Consider the following 16,247-nt stretch of genomic DNA (forward strand, 5'->3'; position numbering starts at 1 on the left):
TGCAAAGCAGAGCAATTATCAGGATTATAACAAAATGATTTTTTTTTTGAGATGGAATTTCTCTCTTGTTGCCCAGGCTGGGGTACAAAGGTGCCATCTCAGCTCACTGCAACCTCCACTTCCCGAGTTCAAGCGATTCTCCTGCCTCAGCCTCCCGAGTAGCTGGGATTACAGGCATGTGCCACCAGGCCCAGCTAACTTTGTATTTTTTGTAGAGATTAGATTAGGCTGATCTTGGACTCCTTACCTTGGGTGATCTGCCTACCTCATCCTCCCAAAGTGCTGGGATTACAGACATGAGCCACCACGCCCAGTCTAGAATGAGTTTTTAAATTCAGTATAATACTCACCCTGTCAGGGTGAGGGGCGACCTTTAAACACATCATACTGGTTAATTGTGTCAAAGTCAAAATAAATTATAGAGACAAATCCTGAAATCAAATGCTCTATTCGGGAATCACAAAATTGCAATTCAGGACATATACATGGACTGAGGTGGTCTTCAGTATGTCCAACAAACAAAGAAGTTGGAAGCTTTATTAGAAAGAAAAAATGTTACATATTGTTTTGAAATGAGGCTCATTGGCCCTGGAAAAGCTGGTTCATCCTCACAATCAGCTTTCACATTCCCTCTTTTGATCAGCATCTTTCTTTGAAAACCTCACTGATCAGCCATCTTAAAGTGAGGCTTCATTGTCACTCCATGCCAGGATGGACCTGGGCCGGTTGTCTTTGTCCCATGTCAAGGGAAAGGTAAGGGAGTCGGTATCAGAGACATGGGCCACATTTGAGCCAAAAAGAGGAGAGAAGGAAAAAAAAATTCAGGCATGTTTGTCTGGAGTTCAGCATCAAGTTCCATGTTATTAGTCCCATCTGTATTAGCATTCATCTTGACGCACTGGGCCAAACTAATCCTGTTTGGAGAACTGGCTTAACAAATATTAGACAGGCAGTAAGAACGGAGCTCAGAGATCATAATACAAAACTACTTAGCAATCGTTTTTTATTTTATTTTATTGAGATGGAATCTTGCTCTGTCACCCAGGCTGGAGTGCAGTGGCATGATCCCAGCTCACTGCAACCTCCACCTCCTGGGTTCAAGAAAATCTCCTGCCTCAGCCTCCCGAGTAGCTGGTATTACAGGTGCCCACCACCAATCCAGGCTAATTTTTATATTTTCAGTAGAGACAGGATTTTACCACGTTGGCACTCACTGCAACCTTCGCCTCCCGGGCTCAAGTAATTTTCGTGTCTCAGCCTCCCAAATAGCTGGGATTACAGGTGCCCGCCCCTACACCCAGACAATTTTTTTGTATTTTTCGTAGAGATCAGGTTTCACCACGTTGGTCAGGCTAGTCTCCAACACCTGACCTCAAGTGATCTGCCTGCCTTGGCCTCCCAAGGTGCTGGGATTACAGGCATGAGCCACTGTGCCCGGCCCATCCTAGATTTTTAGATAAACCCAACCAATCGTCAACCAGAAAATGTTTAAATCTATCTATATGCTGGAAGCCCCTGCTTGGAGTTGTCCTGCCTTTCTGGACCAAACCAATGTATTTCTTAAATGTATTTGATTGAGTCTCCATAAAATCTATAAAACCAAGCTGCACCCCAACCTCCTTGGGCAACTCAGGACCTCCTGAGGCTATGTCATGGGCCATGGTCACTCCTATTTGGCGCAGAATAAATCTCTTCAAATGTTTTCCAGAGTTCGTCTCTTTTCATCAGCAGACTTCAGGAACGGAGCAGTTTCTGTTTTTAGTAATTTTATGGGAAAAAGTTGGATCTATTCTATATGTAGATAACAAGAACTCAGCCGGGCGCAGTGGCTCAGGCCTGTATTCTCACCACTTTGGGAGGCTGAGGCGGGCGGATCACGAGGTCAAGAGATCGAGACCATCCTGGTCAACATGGTGAAACCCCATTTCTACTAAAAATACAAAAATTAGCTCAACGTGGTGGCATGCTCCTGTAGTAACAGCTACTCAGGAGGCTGAAACTATTCCAAACAATAGAAAAAAGAGGGAATCCTCCCTAACTGACTTTACAGGCCAGCATCATCCTGATACCAAAACCTGGCAGAGACACAACAAAAAAAGAGAATTTTAGATGTTCAGCCCTGCTGAACATCGATGCAAAAATCCTCAATAAAATACTGGCAAACTGAATCCAGCAGCACATCAAAAAGCTTATCCACCACAATCAAGTTGGCTTCATCCCTGGGGTGCAAGGCTGGTTCAACATATGCAAATCAATAAATGTAATCCATCACATAAACAGAACAAAAGACAAAAACCACATGATTATCTCAATAGATGCAGAAAAGCCCTTCAACAAAATTCAACAGCCCTTCATGCTAAAAACTCTCAATAAACTAGGTATTGATGGTTCATATCTCAAAATAATAAAAGTGGCTGTTTTTACTTAGTCACTGTAAAGCTAAAAACACTTGAAGTTAGCCATTCCATGCGTTTTGATGAAAGCCTTGGTAATATAACCAATGTTTTATTTTTTTTTCTTTTTGAGACAGGGTCTTGCTTTGTCACCCAGGCTGATGTGCAGTGGTGAGATCTCAGCTCACTGCAGCCTCCACCTCCTGGGTTCAACCAATTCTCCTGCCTCAGCCTCCTGAGTAGCCAGTATTACAGGCGTGTGCCACCATGCCTGGCTAATTTTTTTTTGTATTTTTAGTAGATATGCGGTTTCACCATGTTGGCCAGGCTAGTCTCAAACTCCTCAGGTGATCCACCCACCTCAGCCTCCCAAAGTGCTAGGATTACAAGCACAAGCCACTGCGCCCAGCGCTATAACCAATGTTTATAATTGTATCCCTCTAGAGAGAGAGCGAGTAGAGGTGTCTCTCTGTCTTTCTCTGTGTGTGTGTGTGTGTGTGTGTGTGTTAAAAAAAAAATGGGCCAGGTTCAATGGCTCACACCTGTAATCCCAGAACTTTGGGAGGCCACTTGAGCCCAGGAGTTCAAGACCAGCCTGGCCAACATAAGGAGACCCCCATGTCAAAAAGAAAACAGAAGAGAAAAGAAGAGATGTATGGTTTTATTACTACCTGTATACTTGCATGCAGTGCCTGCATGAGGTGGTGGATATGCTTGAGAGAAGAGAGGAGAGGAGAGGAGGGAAGAGGAGGGGAGAGGAGGGGAGAAGAAAGTGGGCAGGGGGAGGGAATGGTTTTATTACTATCTGCAGGCAGGGCCTGCATGAGGTGATGGGTGTGCTGGGCTCAGGGGACATGTGGGCTGTGAGAAGATGGTGATGGCAAGGCTGGAAGGAAAAGGGGTGGCTTGGAAACCAGGCCCAAGGGATCCTCAGATCTGCTTCTTGGAATGGGCAGCCTTGAGAAAAGAGTCACGGTAAGCCACAGTCATGCCATCCATCAGAGGCAGACATTCTTGGAAATCTAACTGCCCATCACTAGTGAGGTCCAGTTTCTTCATTATGTGGTCAAGGACATTGGCACCCTTCTGGTTCTATGTGGAGGCAGCCAGGTCTGTATTCATGAAGCTTGGGAACTCCATCTTGGGGTGAATGCTGTTGTAACCATCCTTTACAGCCTATTTCTGCAAAACAGCAATCAGGGACTTAATGCACTGCTCCATCTCTGTAGGGCTGGAGATTTTTGCCATGTTAGAGTTGACTGAGGCACCAAGAGCAGGTTTTTACTGGACCTGTGTAAATAACCATATTGCCATAAGAATATTTGCAAATAGTTTTCTAATTCTGGAGGAATCAAGTAGAAAGAAAAAGCAAACATTTCCATCTTAGTTTACAAAAGTATACCAAATTGTTACAAACTATAGATAGTTTAACAGAGAAAATTTTCTCTCTTTTTTTTTTTTTTTTTCATTTTTTTGAGAAAGGGTTGCGTTCTGTTGCACAGGCTGGAGTGCAGTGGTACAAACACAGCTCCCTGCAACCTCTGCCTCTCGACTCTAGTGATCCTCCCACCTCAGCCTCCCAAGTAGCTGGGACCACAGGCGTGCACCACCATGCCCAGCTAATTTTTTTTTTTTTGATTTTTTTGTAGAGACAGGGTTTTGCGACGTTGCCCAGGGTGGTCTTGAACTCCTGGGCTCAAGCAATCTTCCCACCTTGGCCTTCCAAAGTGAACCACCACACCCCATCAGAAAATTTTCTTATATGTGGCAAATAAAACATTTAAGTAAAAAACAAAGTTTTTATTTTGTGAATTTTTTTTTTAGAATCCCAGTCTCCTATATTTCCCAGGTTGGTCTTGAATTCCTGAACTCAAGGGATCATCCTGTCTCGGCCTCCCAAACTTCTGAGATTACAGGTGTGAGCCACCGTGCCCAGCCCAAGAACAAATAAAGTTTTAAATAAAGTTCAAAAATACATTAACTTTATCAGTTATTTAGTCTCATGTAATTAATTTTTTTCTGCTTGATCTTTTTTTTTTTTTTTTTTTTTTTGAAATGGAGTTTCACTCTTGTTGCCCAGGCTGGAGTGCAGTGGCCCGATCTCAGCTCACTGCAAGCTCCGCCTCCCGGGTTTACGCCATTCTCCTGTCTCAGCCTCCCGAGTAGCTGGGACTACAGGCGCCCATCACCTCGCCCGGCTAGTTTTTTGTATTTTTTAGTAAAGACGGGGTTTCACCATGTTAGCCAGGATGGTCTCCATCTCCTGACCTCGTGATCTGCCCATCTCGGCCTCCCAAAGTGCTGGGATTACAGGCTTGAGCCACCGCGCCCGGCCGTTCTGCTTGATCTTGATGATCAGTTGCATGAACCCATCAGTTTCTGTTAGAGTTTTGAAAAACAATTATTCAGTTCATTGATGTGAAAGTTATTAGAAATCTATATTCAACAGTACTTGTTAGAATCTTTTTTTTTTTTTTTTTGAGACAGAGTCTCGCTCTGTCGCCCAGGCTGGAGTGCAGTGGCCGGATCTCGGCTCACTGCAAGCTCCGCCTCCCAGGTTTACACCATTCTCCCGCCTCAGCCTCCCAAGTAGCTGGGACTACAGGCGCCCGCCACCTCGCCCGGCTAGTTTTTTGTACTTTTTAGTAGAGATGGGGTTTCACCGTGTTAGCCAGGATGGTCTCGATCTCCTGACCTCGTGATCCGCCCGTCTCGGCCTCCCAAAGTGCTGGGATTACAGGCGTGAGCCACCACGCCCGGCTAGAATCTTTTTTATGAATCTGATTCCAGATGCCTTTAGAGAAGAATCAGCACTGTAGACGAAAAAACTTAGAAGAGCGATGACTAAAATCTGATGAAAGTTCAATAACTGACAAGAAAGTTCAGATATTTCTATTATATACAGCATTTTAAGATAACAACCAGAATCATGACTGATAGCATCACACCAGGACCATCAGACCTCTATAAATTTTATATGATCTTCAGAACATGTAAACATTAACATCAATAACATATCTATATAAGTGTAAACATATAACATTAACATCAGTATCATATCTACATAAGTGTAAACAGCAATTAGTATTATTTTATTTGAAATTGCTTTTCATATAATCTAGCATATCAAATAAGCCTAATGAGAGACACATTCTTTGAGGCTCTCCAGGGGCCTCACTGGTAAATCTCAAAGTCAATTTCAGGTTAAAAAGACTTAAATTAGAATTTGATTAGTTTGTTCAACAGCAACAGATAAATTAAAACAGAATTCGATTTGGGGGAAATTTGTCAAAGATGTTAAAAGGCTCAAAACATTTGTTCAAAACAGGATCACGGGTCACTATGAAATAACAGTCACTCATTTAGGGGCACATGTTCTCAGGACCTCCTGAGTGCTGTGTCACAGGCCAAAAATAAATTCTAAAAAAAAGAAAAGAAAAAGGGAAAAAAGAAAATAGTCACTCATTTAACCAGAGTGATAGTCAACAGACTTCAACAGCAATACAGAAAGTTACATGGACTTAAAAACATAACCTTTCCAAAGCTCAGTTTTCCTAAGCAATCAGAAACCTAATTAATAGGCCAGGCATGTCGGCTCACATCTGGAATCCCAGCACTTTGGGAGGCCGAGGCAGGCGGATCACTTGAGGCCAGGAGTTCAAGAACAGCCTGAGCAACATGGTAAAACCCCATCTCTATTAAAAGGACAAAATGTTAGCTGTGCACAGTGGCCTGCGCCTGTGGTCCCAGCTACTCCGAGGCAGGAGAATTGCTTGAACCTGGGAGATGGAAGTTGCAGTGAACCGAGATAGCACCATTGCACTCTAGCCTGGGTGACAGAGAGAGACTCTGTTTCAAAACAAAACAAAACAAAACCCTAGGATCAACAGAAAGGAATGCCAGAGTTAACATAAAGGATTGTGGAGAGCCAAGTTCTTATTTGCAGAGGAAGCCTTCAGGTACTAGGCTTCAGAGAGAATAGGTTGTAACATGTTTCTCTCTTTTTTTTTTTTTTTTTCTTCAGATGGAGTCTCGCTCTGTTACACAGGCCGTAGCGCAGTGGCGCGATCTCAGCTCACTGCCACCTCCACCTCCCAGGTTCAAGCAATTCTCCTGTCTCAACCTCCTGAGTAGCTGTGAATACAGGCACCTGCCACCGCACCCAGCTAATTTTTGTGTTTTTAGTAGAGACAGGGTGTCACCATATTGGTCAGGCTGGTCTCGAACTCCTGACCTCAAGTGATCTACCCGCCTCAGCCTCCCAAAGTGCTAAGATTACAGTTGTGAGCCACCGTGCCCGGCCGTAACGTTTCTTATCAGACTTCAAGTCTGTGTTGATGTTGACGCCAGAGAGGTATAATGAGGCATGTCTGACTCCCACTCCCTGTCGTGCCCTGAAACCAGCTCTCAGGTTAAATTTTGAAAGAGCCCTGGCTGAGGAGGAAGTCCATTCAGATGGCTGCGGGGACACGGGGGCTTAGGATTTTACTTTTGGTTTACAAGTCCTATAAGATAAAACTGCATAAATTTTAAGGAACAAGTCCTATGCCTGATGTATGGACCATATAAAAAGTTCACCAAACTGTCCAGTGCCATAACCAGAGACATTCGAACGACAAATCAGGGTGAGAAGACGATATTTCCACACTGTAGACAGCTTTTCCCAAGACATCAGAATAAGTCTTCATAGCACAATGAGACTCTTACCCCCTGAATGTCTACATTTTTCCCTTGACAGACCCTGACCCCCAAATCCTTTAATTCACCTAGTGCTCCCTTTTATAGAGTTGGCACTCTGCTTTAATTCAACCCAGTCCTAAAATGCTGCTCAAAGACACAGTCTTTTGATTTGTTTAGCTGGTGGCCCCCAGGCTTAGGATCTTGGTTCAAAACTATTGTACAAACTAAATTTATTATACTATTGCTAATTATAGCTGGGTGTGGTGGCTCATGCCTGTAATCCCAGCACTTTGGGATGCCAAAGCAGGCAGATCACTTGAGGTCAGGAGTTTGAGACCAGCCTGGCCAACATGTTGAAACCCCATCTCTACTAAAAAGACAAAAATTAGCAGGGCATGGTGGTGGGTCCCTGTAATCCTAGCTACTCGGGAGGCTGAGACAGGAGAATCGCTTGAACTGAGAGGTGGAGGTTGCAGTGAGCAACCTCGCTCACTGCACTGGCTGGATCACAGCACTGCACTCCAGCCTGGGCGACAGAGCGAGACTCCAGAAAACATAAACAAAAACAAAAACTTAATAAATACAGTTAAGAAACTACCTTAAAATGCAAAATCTCTGTTTTTATAGACTGATTATTTAAAAGGTAAAGAAAAACAGATCAACATGTTAAGAAAACCTATCTCAGAGAGGAGCAGACTCGCCCTGCTTCAGTGCACCCTTGACATTAATGTTCAATTTTTAGAAAAACTGATAAACGATTTCTTTTCCATCCCAACCTGTCTCATCATATATAAGACTTCCTTCCCAAGGTTCATCCTTCATAAACCCTCAGCAACTTGCCTAGACATTCCATCACTTTTTACCCCCGCCTTAGCCATATAAATTTTCATTTTTATATTGGACTCCATTTCAAGTACTAACCAAGCCCAACCCTGTTTAACTTCTGAGATTAGACAAGATTTGGCACATTCTGGGTGGTATGGCCATACACTATTTTTTATATTAAAACAACCAATCATTTTATGTTAGGATAAAAACGTATTGTCACTCAGACCACACAAAATTTTGTCATATAAAAATTATTTTTTGCACATTTTGTATATAGAATTACATATACTAAGAACTTTTAATTTTCAGTAATCTTTATTTTTAGAAAAAACCTAGGAAGAAGTTTGGAATTCTTATATATTAACATCTCATGAATATATATTTTATAATCTTTAAAAATATTTTTAGAGAACAATTTTCCATGTGGAACAGGGCATTTTATTAACAGACCCAAATACCTTTTGTCTTTTATAAAACTTAAGGGCCAAGAACAAATTTGTATTTATGTTCAGCAATTTGTATCCATTGTTTTTTTAGTTAGAAATAATCCCAGCATTTAGTGAGTACCTATTACTTAATCTAACATAACATGACTTTAATATTTCATCTTCATCTTCATATGGTAAGAGCAAGTGAAAAAAAATTTCAAATTACATGAAAAGTTCACTTATAAACTTGTATCTCACATTTACCTCATTTATTCATTTTAACAATTATACCTAGATTACTTATGAAAACTGACATATTGAACAAAGCCAGTCGGCCGGGAGTGGTGGCTCACGTCTGTAATCCCAGCACTTAGGGAGGCTGAGAAGGGCAGATCACTTGAGGTCAGGAGTTCAAGACCAGCCTGGCCAACACAGCGAAGCCCCATCTCTACTAAAAATACAAAAATTATCCAAGCATGGGGGCGCATGCCTAGAGTCCCAGCTACTTGGGAGGCTGAGACAGGAGAATCTCTTGAACCTGGGAGGCAGAGGTTGCAGTGAGCCGAGATAGCACCACTGCACTCCAGTCTGGGCGACGGAGGGAGACTCTGCTCTAAATAAATAAATAAATAAATAAATAAATAAATAAATAAATAAAGCTAGTCATCATTTCGAGTTATTTTCCTATTAAAACATTTTTATAGCCTGTAAATGTCAGGTGTTCACCTGAGCAAAAACCTTAAATATATGAGTATTTTGCCAATAACTCAGAAAATACAGCTGTTTTATTACACCCACAATATTAAATTAGTCTTACTTATCAAATAATTACACATAAAAGACCATTCTGTTTTTAGGTTAGGTTTATGTTTCATAACCTTAAAACATCTAACAGAGACAAATATAGAACCAGTAAACCCAGCCAAAAATGTGTATTGACAATTTTGAAAACATTTATCATTTTATTTTACCAACAATTTTAAAACCAACTTATTTTTCAAAGATTTAATTGAAGTTGCATGAACTAAATGCATTTTAGTTAATTACTGTATATTTATACGAGCACCTATTTAAGCCAATCTGAATAGGATTCTTTAAATAATTGTTTGCCAACGATTCCAGATTATACCATGTAGACACATTTAACATAACACATGTACATATGTATGAATACACCCAAACACGGATACGTACATAAACAAAGATAGCTTTCATTTTAGAATTTTGATTATGGGACAGTAAAACATACAAACTCACCAATTTATAAAAGACGTTGGACCTAATTTCTGACAAAATGGAAGAAGGCTAAACTTTATTTAAGATTTTTCTCCTCAATAGGTAATCTTATGAAGGTGGTGACACAAATTTTGGGTAAAGCAGTTTGAGTCAGTTACCAACATGTTGAATTAGACAAAGAATTATTAACGGTAAAATGTGACTGAATTATGTGAGGAGGCCCAAAAGATAAGAGGTATTCTCATAAGCTTTGTATAGTGTTCTCTTGGTCTCAATTCCTCATCCTTGAAGATAAGAGTGTTGTCTTTCCTTTTACTATAGGAAGGAGATCTTTTACATGGAATTTCATCTTTTGCTTTTAAGAAACACTACAAAGGTCAGTGATTTTATTTGTATCTGATGTTTTTCAACTGTCTTTATTTTAATAGTCAGTATGCCAGAGTAGCTGAGGCGTTTTGGGAAAAGAGTTTTGCTTAAAGAAGGATAAAGAGGAAGCGGTAAAGGAAGGAGAGGGGAAGGCTTTGGAGAAGAAAATCTCAGCTAGCTTTAGACAGTATTTTGCAGTGAGGCAGTCTTTGAGTCTTGAATGTGTTCTGGAGCCTCAAGATACCGAGACAGGAGTCCCATATGGACTGTATTATTTTAGTTCACTTTGAGGAAAACAGACTGCATGAATGATCCCCATAATGTTGGCACATATTACCAGCTGACGTCCCAGAAAGAGGGAACTATGTTGGCATGCCTTTGAACTTTGAGAGCCCGTGTGTGAACAAATTAATCTAGGTGATTTGGTTTAATGCCTAATACACAAAAGCCAAATTAAACTCTAAGCATGCAAATGATTCTGAAAATAAAGTGCAAACTTATCAGGAAGCATGAGAAGCCTTCTCTAACAGAAAAATCTCTGTAACCAGGCCTCATAACCAGGAGGGAGAAAATCCCTCTTAAACGGGCAGTCTCTGGCTGGGTATAGTGGCTCACGCCTGTAATCCAAGCACTTTGGGAGGCCAAGGCGGGCAGGTCACTTGAGCTCAAGAGTTCAAGACCAGCCCGCCTAACGGGGTGAAACCCCATGTCTACTAAAAAATACAAAAATTAGCCAGGCGTAGTGGTGCACGCCTATAATCCCAGTTACTCGGGAGGACGATGCACGAGAATCACTTGAGCCTGGGAGGTGAAGGTTGCAGCGAGCCCAGATCACACCACTACACTGCAGCCTGGCGACAGAGCAAAACACTGTCTCAAAAAAAGAAGAAAAGAGAAAAAAGACAAGACAAGAAAAGAAAGGAAAAGAAAAGAAAAGAGGAGGTTTCATAACCAGGAGAGAGAGAAAGACCCTTCCTAACAAATTCCCAAATAAAACTTACTCAACCCCCCAGAAAATGGCAGTTTGATCCAAGGGAGACTCACCAGGGGTGAAAGAGGCAACCAAAAAAGCCAAAGGCTCAAGGGGGCCAAGTGTGCAGACCTCACGCCATAGCTCCAGAGGTCATTGATGTCTCCAAGGTGAGTCAGCTTTGGACCCCACTTGTGACACCACAAATGTCAAAGTCAAAACCTATGGAGATGAATCTCTTTTTTTAATTACAATATTAAGGATGTTATATTATGGTTTTGGTTTTTGTGTTTTAAGACAGGGTCTCACTCTGTCACCCACCCTGGAGTGCAGTGGCACAATCTCGGCTCGCTGTAACCTCTGCCTCCCCGACTCAGCCTCTGGAATAGCTGGGATTACAGACATGCAACACCACATCCAGCTAATTTTTTACATTTTTTATACAGACAGGATTTCACCATGTTGCCCAGGCTGGTCACGAACCCCTGGGCTCAAGCGATCCACTGGCCTCAGCCTCCCAAACGGCTGGGATTACAGGCGTGAGCCACCACGCCTGGCCATGAATCTATAAACATTTTATTTGAGAATAATAGAATTGCAATCTGAAGCATACAAACAAACTGGCTGGTCTTTGGTATGTCCAAAGAACAAAGAGAAAGTTGAGAGTTTTATTAGAAACAGAAATGTTACCTATATTTTTTAAAGCAAGTCCATTGGCACCAGAGAAGCTTTCGGGAGCTGGAAGCTCTGATTGGTGAGTGCAGACAATAGGTAAAACAAGCCTTAGAGTCACTGCAGGTTGTTTCACCAGTTACTACGTAAAAGTGTTCTTAGGGTGGCAGTAGGCCATTTCAGCCACCAGCCTTGAGGAAAATTCAGTTCTTGGAGCAGGTGCAATGTGCCCTGAGTGCTTTCTCCCCTGGCCACTCAACTCTGAAAATGTCAAAAATGACTCAAACAGGTTGGTTTCAGTGGCATACGCCTGAAATCCCAGCACTTTGGGAGGCCAAGGAAGGCAGATGGCTTGAGGTCAGGAGTTCGAGGCCAGCCTGGTCAACATGACAAAATCCTGTCTCTAGTAAAAATACAAAATTAGTCCAGTGTGAGGCACATGACTGTAGTCCCAGCTACTCGGGAAGCTGAGGCAGGACAATCACTTCAACCCAGAAAGCTGAGATTTCAGTGAGCCGAGATCACGCACTGCACTCCAGCCTGGGTGACACAGCAAGACTTCATCTCAAAAAAAAAAAAAAAGAATGACTCACTTCACATAATCAACTTTCACAATGGTTAAAGCAGAGTCCTGCTTAGTAATGCACAAAAATTCTCCTTTGTGATCCATTCATTTTACTGCTGTTGACTTTATTGCTTATGCTTTCAGACAGACACTCTCCTTTGACCAAACTTGACTCAGGCTCCTGAGTCCTGTTTCTGACTAGGTCCTAACCTCAGGCTCTGTCCTTCATCCACAGACTCTGCCCATTTAGCCTGTTTCAGCAAAAATCCTGTCAAGTCAGTTTAGCCAGAATCCCCCTGCCCCTGAGGTTTCCTCCAAGTAATTTCCCATCTTCTGACCGCCCGCTCCTACTCCTTGACTACAAATCCCCACTTGTCCTTGGTGGACAAGTTAAAGTCGATCCCAATATCATTCTCCCACCACAAGATCCCATTGCAGTGGTCCCTGTACATATCACAATAGTCCCCCCTCTGTGTAAAATCGTCCTTACGATCTTTCATTTTATTTTATTTTCAGAGACAAAGTCTCACTCTGTCACTCAGGCTGGAGTGCAGTGACCCAATCCTAGCTCACTGCAGCCTCAAACTCCAGATTCCAAGCAATCTTCCTGCCCCAGCCTCCCGACTAGCTGGGACTACAGGTATGTACCACCAAATCCAGCTATTTTTTTTTAATTCCCTGCAGATGCAGGAACTTGATGTGCCCAGTGGATTTTTGTATTTTTTGTAGAGTCGGGGTTTTTCCATGTTGCCCAGGCTGGTCTTGAACTCCTGGGCTCAACCAATCCTCTTGCCTCGGGCTCCCAAAGTGCTGGGATTACAGGCATCAGTCACTGCAGCTGGCCCTTCCTTACAGTCTTTAATAAGTGCAATAAATACTTGTTTCCTTTAACATTTCCCTGTGTCTTCAATCTCCTGAAGTCTTACATGCCTGACATTGTCTTTACTCCACTCGATACAAAAATTCCTTTCTTTGGTCGGATCCAGTGGCTTACGCCTGCATTCCCAGCACATTGGGAGGCCGAAGCGGGCAGATAACCTGTCAGGAGTTCAAGACCAGCCTGGCCAACATGGCAAACCCCATCTCTACTAAAAGTACAAAAATCAGCCGGATGTGGTGGTGTGCGCCTGTAGCCCCAGCTACTCAGGAGGCTGAGCCAGGAGATTTGCTTGATCCCAGGAGGCAGAGGTTGCAATGAGCCGAGGTCATGCCACTGTACTCCAGCCTGGGTGACAAGGAGACTCTGTCTCAAAAAAAAAAAAAATTTCTTTCAACACCTTGGAGTTAATTACACACCATTGTATCCTTGCCTCCAGTGTGGTGTTTGAGAGATCCAATGTCAGTTTAATTACTTTTCCTCTGTAAGTAACCTGCTATTTCTTTCTGATCGTTTTAAAATATTTTTTCCTTGTCTTCCACAGTTTTATATGTCCCTGTTCCTGTGTGTGTACTATAATACCTTAAAATCTTAAGTCATTTTTTAAAATCTGAGAAATTCTCATTGATTACTTATTTAAGTACATTCTCCTTTTTAATAACTATGTTCTCTTCTTATAAGGCTACTATTAGATGCGTTTTGACATTTATTCTTCTGCCCTCCATATTAATTAACTTTTCTTTCATTTACTTCTCTATCCATTACTGATTACTTTTATGAATTTTTTAGGCTTATTTCCTCAACTCAGTAATAGCTTTTTCAACTTTATCAGTTTTAATATCCAACCTATACCACTGAATTATTTATTTGAGCAGTTAATGTTTTCATATTCAATCTATCCAATAGGCTTTCTTTTTATTTATTTATTTATTTGAGGCGGAGTCTTGCTCTGTCACCCAGGCTGGAATGCAGTGGCGTGATCTTGGCTCACTGAACCTCTGCCTCCCGAGTCCAAGCAATTCTCCTGCTTCAGCCTCTTAAGTAGCTGGAACCACAAGCATGTGACACCATACCAGGCTAATTTTTGTATTTTTAGTACAGACGGGGTTGCACCTTGTTGGCCAGGCTAATCTCGAACTCCTGACCTCAGATGATCCACCTGCCTTAGCCTCCCAAAGTGCTGGGATTACAGGCATGAGCCACCGCACCTAGCCTTTTTTTATTTATTTTTAGATGGAGTTTCACTCTTCTTGCCTAGGCTGGAATGCAATGATGTGATCTCGGCTCACTGCAACCTCCACCTCCCAGGTTCAAGTGATTCTCCTGCCCCAGCCTCCTGAGTAGCTGGGGTTACAGGCCTGCACCACCATGACCAACTAATTTTATATTTTTAGTAGAGATGGGATTTCGCCATGTTGGCCAGGCTGGTCTTAAACTTCTGACCTCAGGTGATCCTCCCGCCACAGCCTTCCAAAGTGCTTGGATTACAGGCATGAGCCACCCTGCCTGGCCTATCCGATAGTTTTTCTATATAACCCTTTCTTTCTGGGAAGATGTGTAAGCCCAGACACTCCACGTGAGTTTCAGTGTTTCTGGATTGATAGGTCGTTGGATATGGAGCCTCTAGAGCTGAGCTGAGACAATTCTTTCCAGTCCCTAGACTATGAGCCCCCAGAGACGCTTACAGGATTTCTGTTTTACAGTGTGAAGGGAGTCTACAGGTGAATGATATTGGTTTTAACTGTCTAGCTCAGAGGGCAGAGGGAGAGGTAGGAAAGGAATGCTCAGTTACTGGCCAGCTTTGATGAGTCTGCACTTTTTCTAGGAGCTTTCCAAGCCCCCTATTCCTTAATGTTATCACGCCACTTTGGGCTAGCACTGGGCCAGCCCTGCCAAGAGTCTGCCCTATTGTGTTTACAGAACAGGTAATAAGCCTTCCAGAAAACAATTCTCCTGCTTCAAGGAGAAAAAAAGAATGCAACTTAGAAAGCTCCACCTGGGCTGATCCTCCATCTGTGGCCTCTGACCTTTTCCCACTCTAAGCTATCTCATCCTTCAGTGGGGCCAAACATCAAGGGTTTTGTTACTGGGAACTGTTCTGAACTCCAACCACTTCCCACCTCTTCTGTGGCATCTGCAGGGTTGGGTTTGGGAAGGAAGCCAGCAGCTATTGCTGGTTCACCATCTTCTTCTGGAACCAGATATGCTTGTACATTTTGAAAGTAATGTGAAGTCATTACTGACAACAACTAAAATATATATACCACTTAACCACATGACAGGCACTATTCTAAGTTTTTTACATGTATTTACCCATTTAATCATAGCAATCAAATGAGTTAGATAATGTGGTTATCCCCAGTTCACTCTTAAGTAGCCTGAGACACAGAAAGGTTATATGACTTACACAAGGTCACACAGCTTACTAAGTCGAGAAGCCAGAAACTGAACCCAAGCTGTCTGGTTCCAGAGCCTGTACTCTAAAATACTAGCGTTAACTGGGCACAGTGACTCACTCCTGTAATCCCACCCCTTTGGGAGGCAGAGGTGGGAGGATTGCTTGAAGACAAGAGTTCAAGATCAGCCTGTGCAACATAGGAAAACACTCTCTCTACCAAAATCATTTTTTTTTAAATTAGCCAGGCTTGGTGGTGTACGCCTGTAATCCCAGCTACATGGGAGGCTGAGGCAGGAGGATCACTTGAGCTGAGGAGGTTGGGGCTACAGTGAGCCATGATTGTGCTATGGAGCTCTAGCCTGGGCAACAGAGTGAGGCCCTGTCTAAAATAAAACCAAATGAAATGCTAGTGCTTTTAGCCATTCTACCATTCTATCATTCATTAGTGTTGGTATCCATTCCTTGAACAGCAAAAGAACTTCTCTTTTTTTTTCCTGTCCCTCCTCCCATCTCCCATGTTTATAATACTGGGAATTTTATTTCAACACTATAATTTTTTTAAGTTTACAAACAAAAGTTTACACTGTTTAATAAATTTTACTATTTTTCTTCTCACAATTGCTTATTGAAATCACCTTCCTCTTAAATTTACTTTTCTCTTCTCACAGGACTATATACCAATAATGATTTCTGAAGGGTATATGTGTCATTAATTTTCTGAACTATCTTTTCCCTCATTCTGGATTATCCTGGCTGTATATAGATATCTAGGTTCAACTTTTTTCATTTTTTTTTGTTTTGTTTTTCTGAGGCAGTGCCTGGCTCTGTCACCCA

The sequence above is a fragment of the Macaca fascicularis genome, chromosome X (genome assembly GCF_037993035.2).
Source record: "Macaca fascicularis isolate 582-1 chromosome X, T2T-MFA8v1.1".
Taxonomy (NCBI): domain Eukaryota; kingdom Metazoa; phylum Chordata; class Mammalia; order Primates; family Cercopithecidae; genus Macaca; species Macaca fascicularis.